This window comes from Dromiciops gliroides, chromosome 1 (genome assembly GCF_019393635.1).
Source record: "Dromiciops gliroides isolate mDroGli1 chromosome 1, mDroGli1.pri, whole genome shotgun sequence".
NCBI classification, from domain to species: Eukaryota; Metazoa; Chordata; class Mammalia; order Microbiotheria; family Microbiotheriidae; genus Dromiciops; species Dromiciops gliroides.
The window spans coordinates 233,659,315-233,682,002 of NC_057861.1; positions in this window are offsets into that span (position 1 = coordinate 233,659,315).

The window sequence follows — 22,688 nt, forward strand, 5'->3', positions numbered from 1 at the left end:
ATGCCAAGTCAGTCAGGCATTTGCTATTTCATACAGATATGATTGACATTTAAAAGAACCCCTGGGGGATGCTCCTGAAAAGCAAAGAGTCCTTTTATAAAGCAAATATTTACACTAAATTATCAGTTTTGTAAGTATTCATCTTTGGATTTGAATTTTCGTGAAGAAGGAAACATTTCAATATGTATTTCCTATTTTAGGCAAAGCATTTTATTCTAATTCAATATCATGCAAACTATAGAGATAGAACTCTCCACCATTCGACATTCTTAGAAATAATGACCCCATTGTTACTCTGTAAACTCCATACTTAAGTTTTCATTCACAAAGTAAAATTGTGTTCAGAGGAGAAAATCACAATATGAAGCCATCATGGAGCTATCTAAAAATTTATGGAAATATTAGATTTTGTATACTACAAATATATTGAAAGCTCTTCCTTAGAGAATACAAACAGAAGACATTATTTTCTCCACAATATTGTATTCACTTTACCAGGAAATAACTGCATTTATCTTACTTTAAAGTCACAAAAAATTCACATGATGACTTATGATAATACAGCATGGCCTGCATAGTGTTGCCCTAAACAGCATCATAGGTATGGTCAATTCATGATAACCACTATAGTTTCTGATAATTCCACTGTAACCATGTTGGGCTAAGATACAAATCAAATCGTTGCTAATGACCTAGATCAGTTGTTGTTATTGTTTTAGTCCCAGTAGTATTAATTCCCTTAAGCATCAGTCAGTCCTGTTTCTGAAAACCTTGTTTCACCAATTATGATGCTTTTTGCAGAACCAATCAACCTAATCAAGTGGGGGTTGGGATTTTCCTTTGTATAATTTTACAATATCAAAGTCCTTTACCCTACCTTGGCTCATTTTACCCTCACAAGAATGGCTGGGTAGATATAACGATCATTATCCCTATTTTTCTGATGAGAAAACTGAGGATCAATGATGCTAAGTGATTTGCTTCAGATCCCAAGACTATTAAGTGCGTGGTAAAAAGTTTTTAACAGTCGGTTAGCATTAAAGGAAAGACGCCAGTTTTTGAAGGACCACCCTTTCGGGGAGGAGACCGTGCCATGTACTCTACCTCTGCCTGCTAGGCACTCCACTTTCGGGTGCAAGCTTAAAAGGCAAGGAGAGAACGGAAGTGAGGTCTTTTGCCTGCTCTCCTGGTCCGATGACTGGCACTGCACACACAGACGCTGACGGGGGTTGGACTCGGCCCAGTTTGCCATAGCAGCATGTGCTTGACGAGGCTTTCCCCCCCAAAGGTGGCCTTGGCTTTTTGGTGAGTTTTATGCGGAATATAGACTAAACTTAGACTTAAGACTATTTGTTTTGTATTTCTACTTTCCTATCCCTCTAATCAACATCACCTTGTAATTTCCAAACAATCAAAGCTCTAACTAAAGATCAGAAGCTTCTTCCATTTACTAGTCTGGGAGATAAATTAAGGGAAAGGTTAAAAAGGGGACGTTAATGCTCTAGTATCCAATTTTAAATCTCATAAGTGGCAGAGCTGGGACAAAAAAACAGTTCTTCTCACTTCTTTTCTGGTATTCTCTCCTTTATTCCATATCGTTTCCTAGCTAATGACCTCACAAGTTCATGTCACTAGTTATTTATAATGTGGGAAAATAGGAATGAATTCAATTTAACAAATCCTTATTAAGTTCCTACATTGTGTAGGATACTCTTAAGTGATGCATATATAAAGATGAAATTGAACACAGTGCCTTAGTAAGTATTTATATAAATCAATCAACACTGTTGGAAACACAACTCAAAATAAATGTCCAGTTAAGAATACCATTTTTTATGTACAAATTGTAATATACTGTATCATCAACGTATAGTCCAAATTGTCTTCTCTTTGACTCTGCTACTTCCAAGAATCACATAACCTCAGACTTTGGAAGGACCTCTATGACTATCTAGTCCAATTTATATCTGAAAAAGAGTCCCCGCTACAGCATGACTGACTGACAAGTGGTGAACCAACCTTTACTTTAAAAGCTCGATTGAAGAAGAAACCTACTACCTGCCTTAGCAGCCCAAATCGTTAGGGAGCTTTTCCTTACTTTAAGTCTAAATATACCTCTTTCCAATTTCTACCTATTGATCAGGTTTTCCCTCTGGGGACAAATGGAACAAGTCTAATCTGTCTTCAACACTACATTCTGTTAAACACAGGGAGCCATCTCTAGTCATCCTTATGCATATCTTGCCACTGGACCCAGAAGGCTCCAGAGGAAAGAGTAAGGCTGTTAACTTTGCACAACAACTAAATCCAATTCATGGCAAGTCATGGCATCACCTCCCTGATGTCATAGCCCTCTTCAAAAATGAAGGACAAACAACAACCAACATACTGTGAGTAATAGTGGCCCTACTGGGGACCCAACTAGCCTGCCCTTTCCTTTTTTTCCTTTTGTTTTTCCTTTTTCTTCCTTCCCTTTCCTTCCTTTCCTTTCCCTTCCCTTCCCCCTTCTTTCCCTCTCTCTATATAGGGAATCATACCCTTACCTGCTGGCACTGCCCAGAGGAATATATTTACTTGCTGTAATTCCACAAGATGTCTTGGGGTTTGTGTGCTAGATTTTCTTCTCTGGACCACTCTTTAGACCCAAATAACTCTGGCTCTCATTGATTGGCCAACAATAAGTCCCCGCCCAAGCCTCATTTGGCCATTGTTTGGCTTCTGTATGGTTCAGAGTGTATATAAAGAGAAATTGTTTATATGTTGGCCAGAAACCCTGAGGGTCTTCCCCCAATCTCATCCATCTAGTGATTTTTATGTTTATTTACTTTCTTTTTGACTAGGTAAAAGAGGCCTTTCTCAAAAACTAAAACAACCCTGAGGTGCCACCTCACACTTATCAGATTGGCTAATATGACCAAAAAAAAAGGAAAAAATAAATGTTGGAGAAGGTGTAGAAAAATTGGAACACTAATGCATTGTTGGTGGAGTTGTGAACTGATGCAAACATTCTGGAGAGCAATTTGCAACTATGCCCAAAGGGCTATGGGACTGTACATGCCCTATGACCCAGTAATACTGCTACTAGGTCTGTATCCCAAAGAGATCATAGAAAAGGGAAAAGGACCCACATGTACAAAAATATTTATCAGCTTTCTTTATGGTGCAAAGAATTGGAAATCGAGGGACTGCCCATCAATTCAGGAATGGCTGAGCAAGTTGTGGTATATGAATGTAATATAATACTATTGTGTTATAAGAAACAATGAGCAGGAGGATTTCAGAGAAACCTAGAAGGACTTATATGAACTGATGTTGAGTGAGATGATCAGAACCAGGAGAACATTGTACACAGTAATAGCAACATTGTATGATGATCAACTGTGATAGATTTGGCTCTTCTCAGCAGTGCAATGACCCAAGACAATTCCTAAGAACTCATGGTGGAAAATGTTCTCCACATCCAGAAAAAAAAGAACTGTGGATCCTGAATGCAGATTGAACTGTACTGTTTCTACTTTTTGGTTGTATTTTTTCTTTTTTGCAGTTTTTCCCTTGTGTTCTGATTCTTCTTTCACAACATGAGTAATGCAGAAACATATTTAATGTGATTGTACATATATAACCTATATCAGATTGCTTTCTGTCTTGGGGAGGGGGTGGGGAAGAGAGGAAGGGAGAAAAATTTGGAACTAAAAATCTTATGAAAGCAAATGTTGAAAACTATCTTTACATATAACTGGAAAATAAAATACTTTTATGATTTTTTTTTAAAAGAGGCCTTTCTTTGCCTCATGCCTTAGTAGCCTTAATCACTGAATGGGCATTGGCTCAGTCAGATTGAGACCTGTGAAAGGCCTTAGCTTAAAACGCCAAGGACTCCCACTGCATCCAAGCCATCTCCAGTCCTCCTGATGTATATCTTGTCATGGAACCCAGATGGCTCTGGAGGAGAGAGTGTGAGGCTGGTGACTTTGCTTAGCCTTGCCTCTTCATGTAAAGCCAAATTCACTGCAAGTCATGACATCACCTCCCCAGTGCTTTGGTACAGAATGTTCTAGATAATATTTTTTTTTTTGGTGATGCAATTGAGCTTAAGTGACTTGCCCAGGATCACACAGCTAGTGTTAAGTGTCTGAGGTTGGATTTGAGCTCAGGTCCTCCTGATTCCAGGGCCAGTACTCTATCCACTGCGCCACCTAGCTGCCCCACTAGATAATATTCTTACCAGTACTGCTCTGTGGAATTATTGTCTCCTAATTCCTTGAAGCTATTTTCCTTCTAATGGCAAAAATCACAAGCTTTTTTTGGCTGCAGAGGCAGCTATGAGAAGCAATTGAAAAAGCACTAATGGGCAGCTAGGTGGTGCAGTCGATAAAGCACCAGCCCTGGATTCAGGAGTACCTGAGTTCAAATCTGGCCTCAGACCCTTGACACTTACTAGCTGTGTAACCCTGGGCAAGTCACTTAACATCAACTGCCTCATCAAAAAAAAAAGAAAGAAAGAAAGAAAGAGCACTGAGTCTGGATTCAGAAAAGCTTCAGTTCAAATATAGCTCCAAATACTTTTTAGCTATGTAATTCTGGACAATTCACTTAACTCCTGTCTGTCTCAGGTTCTTAAATTCTAAAATGGAGACCATAATAGTACCTATTTCTGAGTATTAAATGAAATAAAATTTGCAATGTACAGAGTAGGCACTTAATAAATGCTTATTTCCTTCCTTCCTTCCATGTTATGTTTTTAACCACAAGGTGGCACTGCTAGCAACTAAGCAGATCCTATTCTATAGGAAAGATTGTGCTGGGAAAGACTCATGGTCCATTGTGGCCTTGAAGATTATGGCTTCCCTTGATGATTATGGCTCCCCACCCATTTAGAAGGGTGTTGAGGAGTGCTGATTTCTCTGTGGTTCTCACAGAGTGGAAAGCCTTCTATTATCAGATCCACCACTCAAAGGGGCCATCATCCTCTCAATCTAGGAGATGTGGATTTACCCAGTCAAAACCACCTTTTAATCCTCCCCATACTGGTTTTTCCCTACCTTTTATCTGTATTTGCTTTTTTAAATAAGATCTTAATTTTGTTACTTTGGCATAATATCATTATTTCCTACAGGAACAAATAAAACCTTCTAAGATGAATATAGTATCTTGCTCTTGCCATAGTAAAAACAAAATAAATAAGAAATACATAATAAAACATCTTCAGCCCCATGCCTACAATCTCTCCCAGGCTCAAATAGACACTCGACAATATGTAGACATCTCTAAACTCAGGAATTCTAGGGAAGAAATCATTCAGTTTCTCTAGTTCTCCATGGCTACTATGATAAAAAGCAAGAAAAACAATGGTACTCTGGGCAGGGTCATTAATTTGATGAAGACTGAAGACTTGACTCTTTTACACAACATGAAGACATGGATTCAGAACATAGCACAGACTAGTGCTCCTCATTAGAAATGCATTCAGTATCCTGTTGCTGACAAAGACCTTCAATTTCTCCTTGCTATGACTAGCTCATTGATTACAGAGTGAAATTAGTGGATCCTATGGCAGATCACAGAAAAATGTACCCAATACCATGCCCTGTTGGTACTTTTAACCTTGAGCCCTTCAGTTCAAGTTTCTGTTTGCCCAGAACTATGTCACAACCCATCACAGGCTTTGACCTTATCAGTTACACATATACTTTGCTGTCATGTCTCTTGACTTCTGCCTGATCGTTTCCTCTTTAACACCTTTCCAGGTAACAAATGGTACTCTATTCCATGCAAAGGGGGAAATGCCTGAAAGAAGACTTATACAGCACTGACTCATTTTGAACTTGCAGATCTTTTTTTTTTAATGGAATTATATCATGCTCCTTCTATCTTATAATTGTGAAGTAGAATTTTTAAAAAACCAATTTGTTTGGCTTTTATCCTGTTTATGTTAAATTTTATTTTATTCACTGTAGCCCAATGTTCTAACTTGTCAAGATCTTTTTTGAAATCTGACTCTGTCATCAAACATTTTATCTGTTTCCCCAGATATTACTCATACACTTCATTCATGACTGTTATACTCTGAGGTATCACCTCAAACCTATCGGAGTGGCAAATATATTCATTCATAAAGTTTTTAAAATGTCATTGCAATCAATAAATTCATTGTGACCCCTGGATGTTCTCTCTTTCAACTTGTCAAGGATATTTAATGCTTATTAGCTGAGGCAGTTACCAGGCTCATTTGGACTCACAAAAATAACTGCATGTCATTGGTTAAAATACCATAAAATAATAAACAGTGACAATGTCTTTACCATTATCCCTTTCCCATCTGTGGGAATGACTTTGTTTGAAAAGGTCATATACTATAAATATTTTTGTACAAATAGGTCTTTTTCTCTTTTGGGGGATGTCTTTGGGATATAAACCTAGCAGCGGTATTGCTGGATCAAAGGGTATGCACAGTTCTATTGCCCTTTAGGCGTAGTTCCAAATTACTCTCCAGAATGGCTGGGTCTTTTTACAATACCACCAACAGAGGATTAGTGTCCCAGCTTTCCCACATCCCCTCCAACATCCAACATTTTCCATTTTTGTTCTATTTGCCACTCTGATAGGTTTGAGGTGATACCTCAGAGTTGTTTTAATGTGCATTTCTCGGATCAATAGTAATCTAGAGCATTTTTTCATATGATTATAGATAACTTTGATTTCTTCATCTTAAAACTGCTTGTTCATATCCTTTGACCATTATAGCAGGTCTTTTTGTGGTGGTTAATAATTGGAAACCAAAAGAATGCCCATCAATTTGGGAATGGCTAAACAAGCTGTTTTTATGATGGTGATATTGTGTTTTAAGAAATGACAAGCAGGATGATTTCAGAAAGGCCTGGAAAGATTTGTATGAACTGATGTATAGTGAAGTTAGCAGAACCAAGAGAACACTGTGCACAGAGATTGCAAAATGGTTTAATAAAGAACTGTGAAAGACTTAACTCTTCTCAACAATACAATGATCTAAGCCAAACCCAAAGGACTATTGGGGAAACATTATCTACTTCCAAAGAAAGAACTAATGCTGATGAAGTGTGCTATTTTTCACTTTCTTTCATTTCTTTTCTTTTATTCAAGTTCTCTTATACCAAATGACTAATATGGTAATTTTTTACATAATTGTACAGGCATAACCTCTATCTGATTGCTTAATGCCTCAGGGAGGGTGGAAGGGAGAAAGGGAAGGAGGGATAAAAAATTGGAACCCAAACTATAAATAAAAAATGTTTATTACTTTCAAAAAGGAAAAGGTCATATGGAGCTATTATAATTGTATTCAGTGCCTTCCTCTTAACTTTACCTCTTTTTTTCTAGTATAGTGTTGATTCTTTACCTATGATCTAAATAGCTTATTATCTAAATCCACCCAGGTGGACTAATTTGGAAATTATTTTCCTACCAATAACTAGCCATTTCCTGTCTTTTAAGGTATAGGCATTTCCATTTTTTAAAATGTTGTTTAGGGCTCAGTGTGTCCAAGGCCTTCTTATTCTCTTACTGAATAAACTTTTCATAATACACTACAATAAAGCTTTTGCATAATCTACATGCTTTGGATTTGTTTTATATCATAATTCTTAAATATATTTTCAAACTTTTTTCACTTTCCCCTCCCTACTATTATCAATAAAATAACCATTCATGATTACAAAGGATTGATGATGAAACATACTACTAATTACAGAGATATGATAAATTTAGGGTGCAGAAGACAAATATAGATAGAGATAAACACATATATATACATATACATAGATATGTATATATGAAAAGATAAAGACATTATACAGCCAATGAGGGAATTTGTTTTGTTGAATATGCACATGTTACAAGAAATTTGTTTTTCTTTTCATTTTTAATGAGGTGTGAGAGGGAAAGAAAATAGATTTCTTTTAATTTGTTTTTTTATATAGAGAGAGGTAGAGAGTGTGCTACAGATGTGAAATGACATATGCACTTTCAGAAGAGGCCACTGTATTATTAGTTTTACTCGAATATTTTACTTTGTTGTGAGAGATATCTAATGATGTAGAAGCAATCTGTAAAAGTATGAATGAAAGATAGAAACATATACATCAATAAAGCTTTTTTTTTTTTAATTGCCGAGTTTCAAGGCATACATTGACTGGGTTTTAAGCAGCTTACCTTCATCTTAGGATTTCCCTACTTCATCCTGTGCAACTGTGTTGTCACATATGCTTCAATCATTTTTCATGGTCGACGTTTTTCCTAATGCCCATAGGAAGCAGTGAAAGGTGAGATGAAGCACCCTGGGAAACAATTACTAACTTCTATACTTGGTCTCTTCAAAGAGAGTCTTTGAAGCATTCTTCCATTTAGAAGTTATAATGCTATTATGTTTCTGGTTTCATTTTTAGAGAGATCATTTTCACTAGCACATAAATTCATTGAATCATAGAGAAATAATACACTTAGAGAAACAACAGTTAAATTAACATGTACTAGTATAGTCTTAAAAACTGTATATGGGGCTTTGCATGATTTATCACACACCTTGAAGTTTAAGATTTTTAGATATAATTGAAGCACTCTTTAATTTTATAAACATCTTCAAGGCCTAAGTTCTAGTTGTATTCCTGTTAAGAAACATTTTTTTCCATTTCTTTAGGAGAACAAAAAGAAAAAGCTTGAAATGAAGAACTTTCTCCTGAGAAATACAAAGAGCTAATATATTTCTAGTCAAAGGGGAGGTTATTAGAAAGGTAAGATAGGCAACAAGATTCGGCAGTACTTTTTCATGTAATAGTATGGGCCTAATTCCCTCTCCACTAATTACATAAATCTTATTTATGGGTTACTGCTTTCCCCTAACTGAGAAAGTCCTGTGTGCTAAATGCTGGGCAGATCTGTATTCTAAGCACTGGTCTTTAGATCCCCATCGGCATCTTGTTCTCTCAAACTATGTATTTCAGACCCCAAGCTGCCAAGTATTTTTATGTCTTCAATAAACTAAACTGAACCAAGCTATTATTACTGAATTGTAGACTATTAGAAAGAGAAAGTAGCTGTTGGTGTTTTACCATGGGAAATAAAAACTGATTATATTCATTTTGTACGGTAACCTAGACAGCTGCATTTTCAAGCAATCAGAATTTGCAAAGGCTGCAGGAGATGGCAAAGTGTTGCCTTTGCCTACCTTTGGAGGAGGCTTCTTCATGATTTCAATACTCACATTGGATTCCTTGGCTACATGTCAAAGAATGAACAAGGTAGGAAGTGATGAATCAAGGCTGTTTCCTAGGCAAGTGGTGGTATTTGCTTCAATTCCCTACAAAAATTTTTGCCTTAATGCAAAGAAATGGTTTTTTTTTTTCCTTGAGAGAAAGAGGGTGGATATGAGGGAAAGGGACTAAGTAGGATTGTGGGTGAGGTAAGGAAGCATAAGTAGTGGTGATGAGCTGAAATAGGTAGATAGCAACCCAAAATGTGATATGACAAATGATCCTACGTTCATGCTTTGTGCAACTTGTCATCAAGGAGACTCAGAAACAATTCTTTTACAAGAGGGAGACTACTTTAGGGAAAAGTGCTTTTTTTAAATGAGGGGAGGAGGGAACTTCACTATCGGTGGAACAAACTTAGTATCTGGGGAACAAATAGTGTGTACAGCAGACCAGCTGATTTTTCTGCCTCTGCTAAGTCAAAACCAGGAGCAGACGCAAAGATTGACTCAGACAAGAATAATTACCTAGCTAATTGTTCACATCGTTCTTGATAGAGAACTAATAAAGTAATACCTAGGTAATCCAATTTAATGCAAGATTCCTGAGTTTTCAGTTTTACAAAACATTCCTATTACACTCTGAGGAAAACAGGATCTTCCTGGAAACTTAGCCATTGGAGAACCTATGACAGCTTTCATTCGCACAGTGCCTGCATTCAGGAGGAGAGTTATGAGCAACATGAATATTCTAAAGACATCTTTATTTAAAGATAAACTTACCATCATAGATGGGCAAGCTGGGGGTTGGGGCCTGTGCTCCTGCCTTTTAAAAGAAATTTCATTTTCTTTATTTTTTGTTACATTTTAAATTCCAAACTTATTTGATCATGACCAATTGTGTTTGCCTTTGACCCTTCTGGCCTCTTATTAAAACAATCAGATCCATCATGGCAAACTAAAGAGGCAGATCAAAATCACAGATCAAAATGCAACAGGCTCAAAGCTCTATGAAATGTTCTTGCTCTCAGGGGCATCTAGGTGGTACAGTGGATAAAGTATCGGCCCTGGATTCAGGAGGACCTGATTTCAAATCTAGCCTCAGACACTTGACACTTACTAGTTGTGTGACCCTGGGAAAGTCATTTAATCCTCACTGCCCTGCAAGAAAAAAAAAAAAGAAATTATCTTGCTCTCTATCACTGTGGGAATAGGTGAAATTCTAAAAGGAATTTAATAATACCAAAAGATACACACACACACACACACACACACATATATATATATATATATATATATATATAGAGAGAGAGAGAGAGAGAGAGAGAGAGAGAGAAGACCCCCATTTAGCATTTAAATATTAAGTATTCATTTATAGGAAGACTTTTTTCCACTTCACTTTATTATATTCATATAGAAACCAATGAGGTATTTCCTAACTAGCTTAAAATGAGACTACCTTCCCCAGCTATTTAAATCTGAACTCAACCAATCAGCCAGTAAGAATTTATTAAGATCTATTTTGTACCAGGCACAGTGCTAGGCACTGGAGAAGCAAAGGAAAAATACAACACATCTTTCCCTCCAGAAGTTTCCAGATATAACTTCAAGGGAGTCAACATATACGTGAATAAGTATTTTCAAAATAAATGCAAGATAAATTTGGAGACTAGAATGCATTATAATAAAGAAGCCAAATTCAAACTGTGACCCTGACAGCACTTCCTATATGACTTGGCCTCAGCCTGGAATCAGGAAGGTCTGAGTTCAAATCCAGTCTCAGTGGGCAAATCAGTTAACCTCTATCTGTTTCACCTGTAAAATGGGGGTAATAATATCACCTACCTTGCAGGGTTGTTATGAGGATCAAATGAGATAATAATTAGAAAATACTTAGTACACAGTGCCTGGCACATAGTAGGAACTTTATGAGTTTTTACTGTTATTTCTAATATTGTTATTGTTATTATTTATTATTTCCTCAAATGTAAAATGAAGTGTTTTGGCTAGATGGCCTTTGAGATTTCTTAAATCTATGATCACTTCCTTCTTAGGCAACTAGGTGGTGGGATGAATTGAGCCTTGGACTCAGGACAACTGGCATTCAAATATGACCTCACACATTCAGTAGCTATATGACCCTGCTGTGCAAATAATTTCACTTCTGCCTACCTCAGTTCCCTTGTCTGTTAAATATCAATAATAATAGCACCTAATTCCCATGGTTGTTGTGAGGATCAAATGAGATATTTGTAAGTCTGTTTGCAAACCTTAAAACACTACATAAATGCTTTCACTTGTTATTATTAAAACACCAATATGTGTATTCTGGCCTATGCCACACAAAATAGCACTTAGAGTATCTTGTCTTCTTGATGGTCCTTTAATTGTCTCCTATGAGTGATTTCCCTGACTAGCTTCTAAGCTCCAAGAGTGCATGAACCTTGACTTCTTGATCCTTCTATTATATACTTTAGCCCAGAGTTGAGGAACATTTTGGGGGTTTAGTAGGTATTTGTTAATTGTTTGATTTGCAAAACTCAATCAAAAAAATTTAAAAGAGATCACACAAACGCATATGCACTACAAAATATATCCACATTGCACGTTTCTCACAGGAGATCCACTGTTCAGACACCAATTAAGCCTCAAAATTCCTATGTGGTCATTAGCAGGTAAGTCACATTCACATTTCACAAAGAGAGGAGCTAAAGCCCAGAGAGCTCAAGAGATTGAGTCAATATTCATTCAATAAACATTTATAAATATTTGCTGTATGTGAGAGACATTAGTTTAGCAGTGAAGGGAGATCCAAAGATTAAAAAATCTTGGTCCTCAAGTTGCTTAAAAGGGACGTGAGACAAAAGTAGAAATAGCTATAATTTCTAGTAGAGGTCACAGAGTGGATAGAGCACTGGCCCTGAGGTTGGGAGAACCTGAGTTCAAATCTCACCTCAGATATTTACTAGCTATGTGACCCAATTGCCTTAAACATCCAGGGCAATCTCCAGTCATCCTGATGTATATTTTGCCACTAGACCCAGATGGCTCTGGAGAAGAGAGTGAGGTTGGTGACCTTGCACAGCCCTTCCTCCCTTAAATCCAATTTAGTACAAGTCATGACATCACCTCATGATGTCATGGTCCTCTTCAAGAATAAAGGAAAAAAATCATCATTTGAAGACTTCCAGGGCTAGCTAGGTGGTACAGTGGATAAAGCACTGGCCCTGGATTCAGGAGGACCTTAGTTCAAATTTGGCCTCAGACACTTGACACTTATAAACTGTGTGACCCTGGGCAAGTTACTTAACCCTCAATGCCCCACCAAAAAAAATTTTAAAAAGGAAAAAGGAAAAAAGGAAAAGAAAAAGAAAAGAAAAAGGAAAAAAAGAAAAGAAAAAGAAAAGAAAAGGGAAAAAGAATGAGGACTTGCAAAATATTTTACATATCTCATTCTGCTCTCATGATAATTCTGAGACATTGGTGCTATAATCATTCCTAGTCTACAGATGAAGAAATTTAGGCAGTCGCAAGTTAGGCAGAATTTCTAGGGAATACACTGCTAAGAAGTATCTGAGGCAGGATTTAAACTCAGGTCTTCCTGACTCTAAGTCTAGGACTCTACCCAATATGCCACCTAGCTCCCCCTCATACAAAAATGTAACCATGGAAAATCATCATTTCCTAACCCACCAATACTTCTTCCAACTTGTCCCTCATGGCCAAGACAGAAGAGAATAACCCTTGTCAAGACATAACCAAGTAAACTGACCCCAAAGTTATTACTACTCTTACCTTTTCAGCATCTCAAACTGCTAAAAATGTAAAAAAGAAAGAACACAAAAAGTCCGTGATTTTGTCATATGGTTCAATATCAGAAACAGATGTGATTTTCCCCTAAAGGAAATGACACTAAAGAAGCTGAAATTACTATCTGCTGAGTGACTGCAACCTAAGTGGCTACACTAGGCCCTAATATGTGCTATTTCCCCTTTTGGAATCTGAATTCCTTGAGATCACGAACCATGTTTGTTTTTCTATTAGTATTTCTAATATTTACCACAATGCTTTGCATTAAGTAAAGTACTTAATAAATCTATTTTCATCTATTCATTTATTCAATAATTATCAGACATGTTTGTCTTTAATCTCCATATTCTCTCCCTCCTCACATTTCTAAGGGTACTTTGTCTGAGTCTCCTCTTTTCCCACCATCATACCCCACCATGTATTTGTACAAAGCCATCATGGGGATGGATGAGATTGAAAGAAGCAACATCAGTCTCAGCATTGGGTCATTAGTGATGACATGAGAAGGAATGGAGCTGTCTTCAACACAGGTGGGCCAGGGTCAGGATAAGAGAAGGATCATTCTACCAGAACTCACAAAACTGAGTCATCTGAAAGGATGGAAGTTCATTCAGGACACAGCTATGGAAATCCTCTATCCTAATGGAGTGGGGAGAATATCCCCATATAAAGGGTCACAGAGTTAAAGCCCATGGGGCTTGAAGGTAAAGAAGTAGGAAAAGAGAAATTCTTGTCTCACATATTATTTATTTCTCTGATAATAAAACCTTAAGCAATAAAGTCTTATTGGGCTTGGTTTTTTTAATTTATCTATATATTCACTATCTTATTAATAGTAGTAGCAGAAGGGGCATCTAGGTTGCACAGTGGGGAGAGCACCGGCCCTGTAGTCAGGAGTACCTGAGTTCAAATCCAGCCTCAGACACTTAACACTTACTGGCTGTGTGACCCTGGGCAAGTCACTTAACCCCAATTGCCTCACTAAAAAAAATAGTAGTGGCAGGAGCATTAGACTTGAAGGCATAAGACCTGAGTTCAAGTTCCAGCTCTGCTACTTATGAGCCATGTGACCTTCAGCAAGTTGTGTACCTTCTTTGAGCCTCAGTTTCACTAATTTTAAGATATAGATAATAATAAATATACTTTTCCTTCAAAGGAATGTTGTGGGAAAAACATTTGTAAACTGATAGAAATAAGAGCTATATTAAATTTATTATATATATATTGAATTTATTATATATACATTTATGTGAAATCACTATCATTAGGAATTCTTATTTTTTCTGTGCCTATAATTTCATTGGTATAAGGAACTCCCACTGAAGAAACTACTCTGCCAATGCAAATCAGCCCCTGCTTTGAAATATAACATCTTTGAGAACTTACTGCATTATTAATGCTTATATGCATAATACATACTACTTGCCTCATAGTCGATACTAAGCTCTGCGGTTGAACTTGTATATTTCAATTACACTAATTTCTTAGAGGAAAAGTGATCTGTACCAAGAACATTTGTAGATTGCTTGTCTAGCCCACTACATTTTCAAAGCCAAAGAACTGGTCCTATGTATTGCCAAATGTTTGCCACCATCTTTACCTTTACATCACCTCACCCATTTTGATCAATCCTACCAACCAAGACACTAACCACTGTTGCTAAGAGTTGTATTAGGCATATAAGTCACTTCTGTGATTTTCAGTCATTCCCAGTTGCCTCATGAATACAAAAGAAAACTAGTCATGGTTTTTAAGGTTCATTTCTAACCTATTCCTCCCTTACTTAATCTGCCTTTTCCTTCTATTCAAATCGACAAAGAGTTGTTAAGAACCTACCATGTTCAAGGCAACTTGAAAGAAGGGAGGAGGGAAACAGGAAAGGCCACATATTAAACAGCAGTGTGAACTGAGGCCCAGAGTAAATTTCCAGGGTCTCAGCGGAAGTATGAAAGGGTGCAGCAATACCATAAGCTCAGGAGCATGCATAGTGGCCAACCTGAAGAATCCTAACACAGAAAGCAAGAATGGTGAGAGACAGAGGCATATCTAACAAATAGAAGAAAGCCTGAGAGCAGGTTTTCTATAAGAGCTCATAACAGAGGGGTGGGACAAAAAAAAAAAAGGAAAAAAGGGAAGCAGCAGAATGCCTGTTTGCCAGACACACATGAGCTAACAGCCAAATCCAGGGTTATCAAAAACAGGGATCAAACAAAGGCAGGATCTTGACTTGCTCAGAGGGCTTACCACAATTTGTCATGCCTCAAGACCCAAGAAAGCCTTGAGATTTTTACAATTCAACAATAAATATCAGACCAGCTCTAACCACCTGATATCTGTAGTGGGCTGCTACTATGAGAAGGCCTGGCCCAGTGCCACACTTTCTGAATAGGAAGCACCTTTGTTTTTTTAACTTTGTGTTCCAAATCTTCTTCCTTCCTTTCTATCACCCCCTTGAGAAATCAAGCAATTAAATATGTTATACATGTGTAGTCATGCAAAACATAGCAGGCAAAAAAGCTTTAGAAAAAGGAACTAACAACAACAACAAAATATACGTCTAGCTGTATTCAGAAACCATCAGTTCTTTCTCTGTAGATGGATTGCGTTTTTCATAAGTCCTTCCGAGTTGTCTTGGATCATTGCATCGCTGAAAATAACTAAGTCATTTGCAGCAGATCATCTTACAATATTGCTTTTATTTTGTATACAGTAAATTGCACTTTGCATCAGCTCATGTAAGTCTTTCCAGGTTTTTCTGATCGCATCCCACTCATCTTTTTTTTATAGTAAACTACATTTATATAGTACTTTAAAGGGAGGTTTCCTTAGAGAACACCCATGAGGTTGATTATTGCAACAACAATAATAGCTAACATTTATATAGTATCTTATACCTGACAAAGAATTTTCACAATAGCCCAGCAAAGTACCATCATTACCATCATCATCTTGCATTGCTCTTGCCTCTGGTTCAAATTTTTTCCCAGTTACTATTGCTTACTGTGTTTCCCTCCATCCTATTCACTTCCCATGATATTTACTCTATTTTCTATCTTCTTTTATCCTTTCCCTCCTCAAATGTGTTTTGCATCTGACTGCCCCTCTCCCAATCTGCCCTGCCTTCCTTCACCTCTCTCCCCTTATCTCCTTCCCCTCCCACTTCCCCAAAGGGCAAGATGTATTACTATACCTACTTGAGTGTGTATGTTATTCACTCTTTGAGCCAATTCTGATGAGAGTAAGGCCCATTCATTCCCCCACTCCCACTCCCCATCTCCCCCTCCACTCCATAAGCTTTTTCTTGCTTCTTTTATGCTAGATACTTCACTCCATTACACATCTCTCTTTCCTGTTCTCCCAGTGCAATCTCCTCACCCTTTCATTTTATTTTAAAGATGTCATCATGGGGAAGCTAGGTGACAGAGTGGACAAAGTACCTGCCCTAGACCCAGGAGGACCCGAGCCCAAATCCAGCTTCAGACACAAGATACCAGCTGCTCAGTCCTAGGCATGCCACCCCACCATGTCTGCCCCACAAAAAAGATAAAAAATAAATGCTTTACAGCTATTATCCCTTCATAATCAATTCCCACCTATGCCTTCTGTGTAAATTTATTCCTTTCAGCTGCCCTAATACTGAGAAAGTTCTTATGAGATAGAAGTATCATCTTCCCATGTAGGAATGCAAACAGTTAAACCTTTTAATCTATCCTCATGATTTCTTTCTCTTGTTTACCTTTTTATGCTTCTCTAGGGTCTTGTATTTGAAAGTCAAATTTTCTATTTAGTTCAGGTCTTTTCTTCACAAATGCCTGAAAGTCCTTTTTTTCATTTAAGTCCCATTTTTCCCCTGAAAGATTATACTCAATTTTGCTGGGTAGGTGATTTTTGGTTGTAATCCCAATTCCTTTGGCTTCCAGAATATTATATGCCATGCCCTCTGCTCCTTTAATGTATAAGCTTCCAGATCTTGTACCATCCTGACTGTGGCTCCACAGTACTTGAATTGTTTCTTTAAGGCTGCTTGTAATATTTTCTCCCTGATCTGGGAGCTCTGAAATTGTGCTATAATATTCCTGGAAGTTTTCATTTTGGTATATCTTTCAGGAGGTGATTGGTGGATTCTTTTAATTTCTATTTTACCTTCTGGAATATCAGGGCAATTTTCCCTGACAATTTCTTGGAAGATGATGTCTAAGCTGTTTTTTTGATCATGGTTTTCAGGTAATCCAATAATTTTCAAATTAGGAAGCACCTGTATTAAGGATGCCAGGGAAAACCAGAAACAAAATTTTACCCCATCTATCTCATTTGTTTTTCTTTCTTCAGTTCCTATGGCATCATCTATGGGAGTCCCTCTCAAAAAAAAAAAAAAAACACTCCATCTCCTACTTCAGGCATTTTTACTGGCCACCACCTCACTCTTAACCCTCCCCCACCACTCCCCCAACCCTGCCTGGAATAGTCTCCCTACTCACCTTTGCTTTCTGACTTGCCTAGCTTCCTTCAAGTCCCAGATAAAAATCCTATCTTCTATAAGAAGCCTTTTCCATTACTCCTTAATGCTGATGATCTCCAATTTATCCTATCTACATCCCATTTGTACATAGTTGTTTCAATGTTATCACCCCCTTTAGACAGTGAGCTTCTTGAGAGCAGGGACTATATTTTGCCTTTCTTTGTATCCCCACAACTTAGCACAGTGCCTGCAACATAGTAGTCCCCTAATATACACTTATCAACTGACTGACTCAATGAATGAATGAATGGACTACATTCAAGGTTCCTGCCCCTATGAAGCAGGAAAGTGGGGAAGTCACTAAAGGAAAGCTTCTTCACTGGCTGTCAAAAAATATTGAAGAGCCATGATCAGTTTTCATTTGATTTAGTAGACAATTGGGAAGCCCAGAAGGGCTAGGAAAAGAGGCAATATCTGTATTCCTGTCTCCTTTTTGGTTGTGATCCTCCTCACCAATGACATGGTGTTTTATTATTCCTTTAAAACCCCAGGACACCAATATTGTTGTCTGTTCGCAATGGGTCTGAAATAAATGTTTTAGACTCTCAAACAGCAAAATAAAATTATAGCAAAAATTATAAGATCACCCATTTCCTAGAAAAAAAGATTATGAAATCAGATTTCATAGAACAAAGAAGTAGCAATGATGAATTGGTCAAGCAATTCTTACCTCTTCTGTATTCTACCTTACATCATTCTATGTGCTCATCCAATGACACAGGACAACATGATCTTCTTCAAACCAGATACTTCATCTCCCAATTCCAAGTATTTTCTCTGGCTGTCCCACTTAATTTGAGTGCTTTCTCTCTATTAATTATGTCCAATTTGTCCTGCCTATAGCATGTTAGTACAGGCATACCTCATTTTCTTGTACTTTGGATTATTGTGGTTCAGAGATAATGAGGGGTTTTTACAAATCACAAGTTTGTGGCAACTCTGTGTTGAGCAAATCTCTCAGTGCCATTTTTCTACATTTTGTCACGTTTTGGTAATTCTTTCAATATTTCAAACCAATTCATTATAAGTATATCTGTTATGGTGATCAGTAATCAGTGACTTTTGACATTACTATAGTAATTGTTTTGGGGTGCCACAAACTATGCCTATATAAAACTTAATTGATAAAAGTTGTATGTGTTCTGACTGCCCCACCAACTCATCAATCACCTGTCTCTCTCACTCTTATTAGGCCTCCCTATCCCCTGAGAAACAATATTATGTAAACTTAGTTGCTATAACAGCAGCAGAGTTTGAGAAGATTGGTTCTAATTTTGAAAGAAATTCTACTTTGAATAAAATGCTATCAAACAGCATCACATGCTATAGAGAAATGTTTCATGAAAAGAGTGAATCAATGCAGCAAACTTCATTGTCTTATTTTAATAAATTGCCACAACCACCCCAGTCACCAGCCAATGAGACAAGACCCTCTGCCAGCAAAAACATTATGACTGACTAAAGACTCAGATGAGGGTTAGCATTTTTAACAATAAAGTGTTTTTAATTAAGGTACATGCATTGTTTTTGTATTGTTTTTAAGACATAATATAATTATACATGTAATAGACTACAATATAGTGTAAATTTAATTTTCATATGCACTGAGAAACCAAAAAAGTTGTGTGACTCACTTTATTGTGATTTTCACTTTATTTCAGTGGACTGGAAAAGAAACTACAAGACTTCTGAGATATACCTAAACATAGTTGTTTGCATTTTTTCTCTCCAATTAAATCGTGACCTCCTTGAGAACAAGGGCTGTTTTTTACATTTCTTTTTATCTTCATCACTTAGTATAGTGCCTGGAATGTAGTAGGAATTTAATGTTTCTTAATTTGTCTCACTGTATGACCAGCCCATTTCTTTATCTATATACTTCTATAATGATATCCTTTATACCATTTCCATGTGATGCCTTAAATGTTGGGACTGAGTGGATGGAAACTATATTTAGAGCTATAAAAGATCTCAGAGGTCATCAAGTATGACCCTCTCATTTTATAGCTGAAGAAAATTAGGCTCAGAGAGGTCAATTGACAACCTCTCTGGGCCATACTTATACACACAGGTAGGAAGTGACAGAGCCAGGATATTGCCAATGAAAATAATTACATTTATATCATTTTGTAAATCACTCTCCTCAAAATAATCTCTGATGTAGGTAGTAAAACCACTCTTCTTCCCATTTTATAGAAGGGAAAGTAAAACTTGACAAGGTTATGCTATCAATGATCATATGGCTATTAAGTAGCAGAAATAGGATTTGAGTTTAAGTCTTCTGATTCCAAATCCAAGCACATCATCAATTGGGGATTGTATCAATGCAAAACAGAGAAATCTTGGTCTAATACAAATTGATAGTTGTACTTTTTGAGATGAATGGGTTGTCACTTTGTTTGCACTAATGCAGAACCACCTGATTTTAGTGAATTAGCAGGAATTAACACTAATATATAAGTTTGGGAAGAAAGTCATCAAAATAATTGCTTCCTTCTGTAACAAATATCTCCAATTCTCTAATATTCAGAGATAGTGTATGGGCTGTTATGGGAAGTCTACAGCCTCTAATCTGAGGGCTTGGCAAGAACTTTTCAGAGCTCTTCATCCACCTTTCATGTCTGCCTGGCACTCAACTCTCACCTGTGGCTACATGAAGCCACATGTGCAGTGGTCACACCCTGGTAAAACTGTCTCAGCAGATGATGAGGGAAAAAAGTTGAGTGTAACTGACAGGCCTTCAACCTTTTGATGAGTGAGGGGAATGTCTACCACGAGCACATGAAGACTTCTCCCAGTGGAATGAAAGGATGTGAATAACTCCAATGGCCATGAAGGTGGCTAATGCAAGTGCTATGGAGTTCTTAGAGCTTGGTCAGACATTGAAGATGTCAAGGTCATCCACTGTCCCCTTGGCCATCACCAATCATCTTGACTTTTGCTTTGCCACTAGACATTGATGACTCTGGGAGAGAAAATGAGGCTGAAAATTTTGTGCAACTCTGTGCCACTTAAATCCAATTCACCCACAAGTCAAGACATCATTCCATCTTGTGATTGGTCCTCTTCAACAATGAAGGACAAACAACATTCAGAGCCGTTGAGTCACAAGTTATAGCAAACATGAGGGATAACCAGTCAACAGTCAGCATATACCATTAAGATCCATGCAGCAGGGACAGCTAGGTGGCACAGTGGATAGAACACCGGCCCTGGAGTCAGGAGGACCTGAGTTCAAATCCGACCTCAGACACTTAACACTTGCTAGCTGTGTGACCCTGGACAAGTCACTTAACCCCAATTGCCTCACAAAAAAAAAAAAAAGAAAAGAAAAAAAAAAGATCCATGCAGTGCAAAGAGGTCAACAGAAGGGTTCTCAGCACTTTGAGTGGATTCTGTTAAGGGTCAATTTATGGGAATTCATGGGCAAGAGGTACAGGATAAGAAAGCACGGATTAGTTATAATCATTATCAGAGATGGTTGTACACGCATCGTTGTTGTTGTTTGTCCTTCATTCTCAAAGAGGTATCGGGTAGTGATGTCATGACTAACAGTGAATTGGATTTAAGTGAGGCATGGTCCCCAACCTCACTCTCTTTTCCAGAGCCATCTTGATCCAGTGGCAAGATATGTATGAGGATGATTGGAAATAGCCCTGGATGTTTTAAGGCAATTGGAGCTCAGTGACTTGCCCAGGGTCACACACAATATCTGAGGTGAGATTTGAACTCAGGTCTTCTGAACTTCAGGGCCAGTGCTCTATCTACTGTGCCACCTAACAACCTGTAATCAATAAGATCACAGTTACAACAAATTATAGAAGTATATAACCATCACTAAAATTAGGATAACACAGCCCTTTATAGTCCACCAAATACTTTTTCATTTCTGAGGTAGATAAGACAAATTTTTTTCACTATTTTACAAGTGAAAAAAACTGAGACTCAAAAAAATTAAATGATTCCTATCTAAGCAGAATTATAAAGTATCTAAGTCAGAACTTGAACCTAGGTCTTCAGGAAACAAATCTATTGATCTTTCTAGTATTTCTTAGAGCTTGGCAACATTCTAGGTGTTGGAGAGTTCACAGACTGCAATCATATAACCAAAGAAATAGAGCTAGAAGGAACTTCAATGCCATCTAGTCCTTCTCCTTCATTTCACAGATGAGGAAATTGAGGCACCAGGAGACTAAGTGACGTGCCCAGAATAGGACATGTGGTAAGTGCCAGAGGCAGAATGTACTACCCAGCATAGATATTTTGGTTGGATGTGGCCTGGTCTTAGGGGATCTCTGTGATTCCATTAGAATGTAAACTTGTAGAGATTTCATTGTTAAGAATCCACCCCAATGAGATTATTGACAAAAAGAAAAGCTGTAATTAACTAAAGCATGCACATCAGTACTTTTTGTGGTAGCAAAGAATTAGAAACAAATTAGATGCCCAGTATTTGGTGAGAGGTTAAACTGTAGCACATGAATATAAAGAAATATTACTGTGCTATAAAAAATGAAGAATTATGATACATACAGAGAAGCATGGGAAGACTTATGTGAACAAAGTAAATGAAGCAGGATAAAGAAAATAATATATAAAATTAGTAAAAAAAAATATGTGTAAAGATGAAGAACAATCACCACCAATCAAAAATGAATGTTTGACATTATAAAGAATGAGCTTGGGGGCAGCTAGGTGGTGCAGTGGATAGAGCAGCAGCGCTGGATTCAGGAGGACCGGAGTTCAAATCCTGCCTCAGACACTTGACACTAGCTGTGTGACCCTGGGCAAGTCACTTCACCATCATTGCCCTGGAAAGAAAGAAAGAAAGAAAGAAAGAAAGAAAGAAAGAAAGAAAGAAAGAAAGAAAGAAAGAAAGAAAGAAAGAAAGAAAGAAAGAAGAAAGAAAGAAAGAAAGAAAGAAAGAAAGAAAGAAAGAAAGAAAGAAAGAAAGAAAGAAAGAAAGAAAGGAAAGAAGGAAGGAAGGAAAGAAGGAAAGAAGGAAGGAAGGAAGGAAGGAAGGAAGGAAGGAAGGAAGGAAGGAAGGAAGGAAGGAAGGAAGGAAGGAAGGAAGGAAGGATGGAAGGAAGAGTGAGCTTGACCCCCAAAAGGAACTATGAGAGGACACCTGACCCC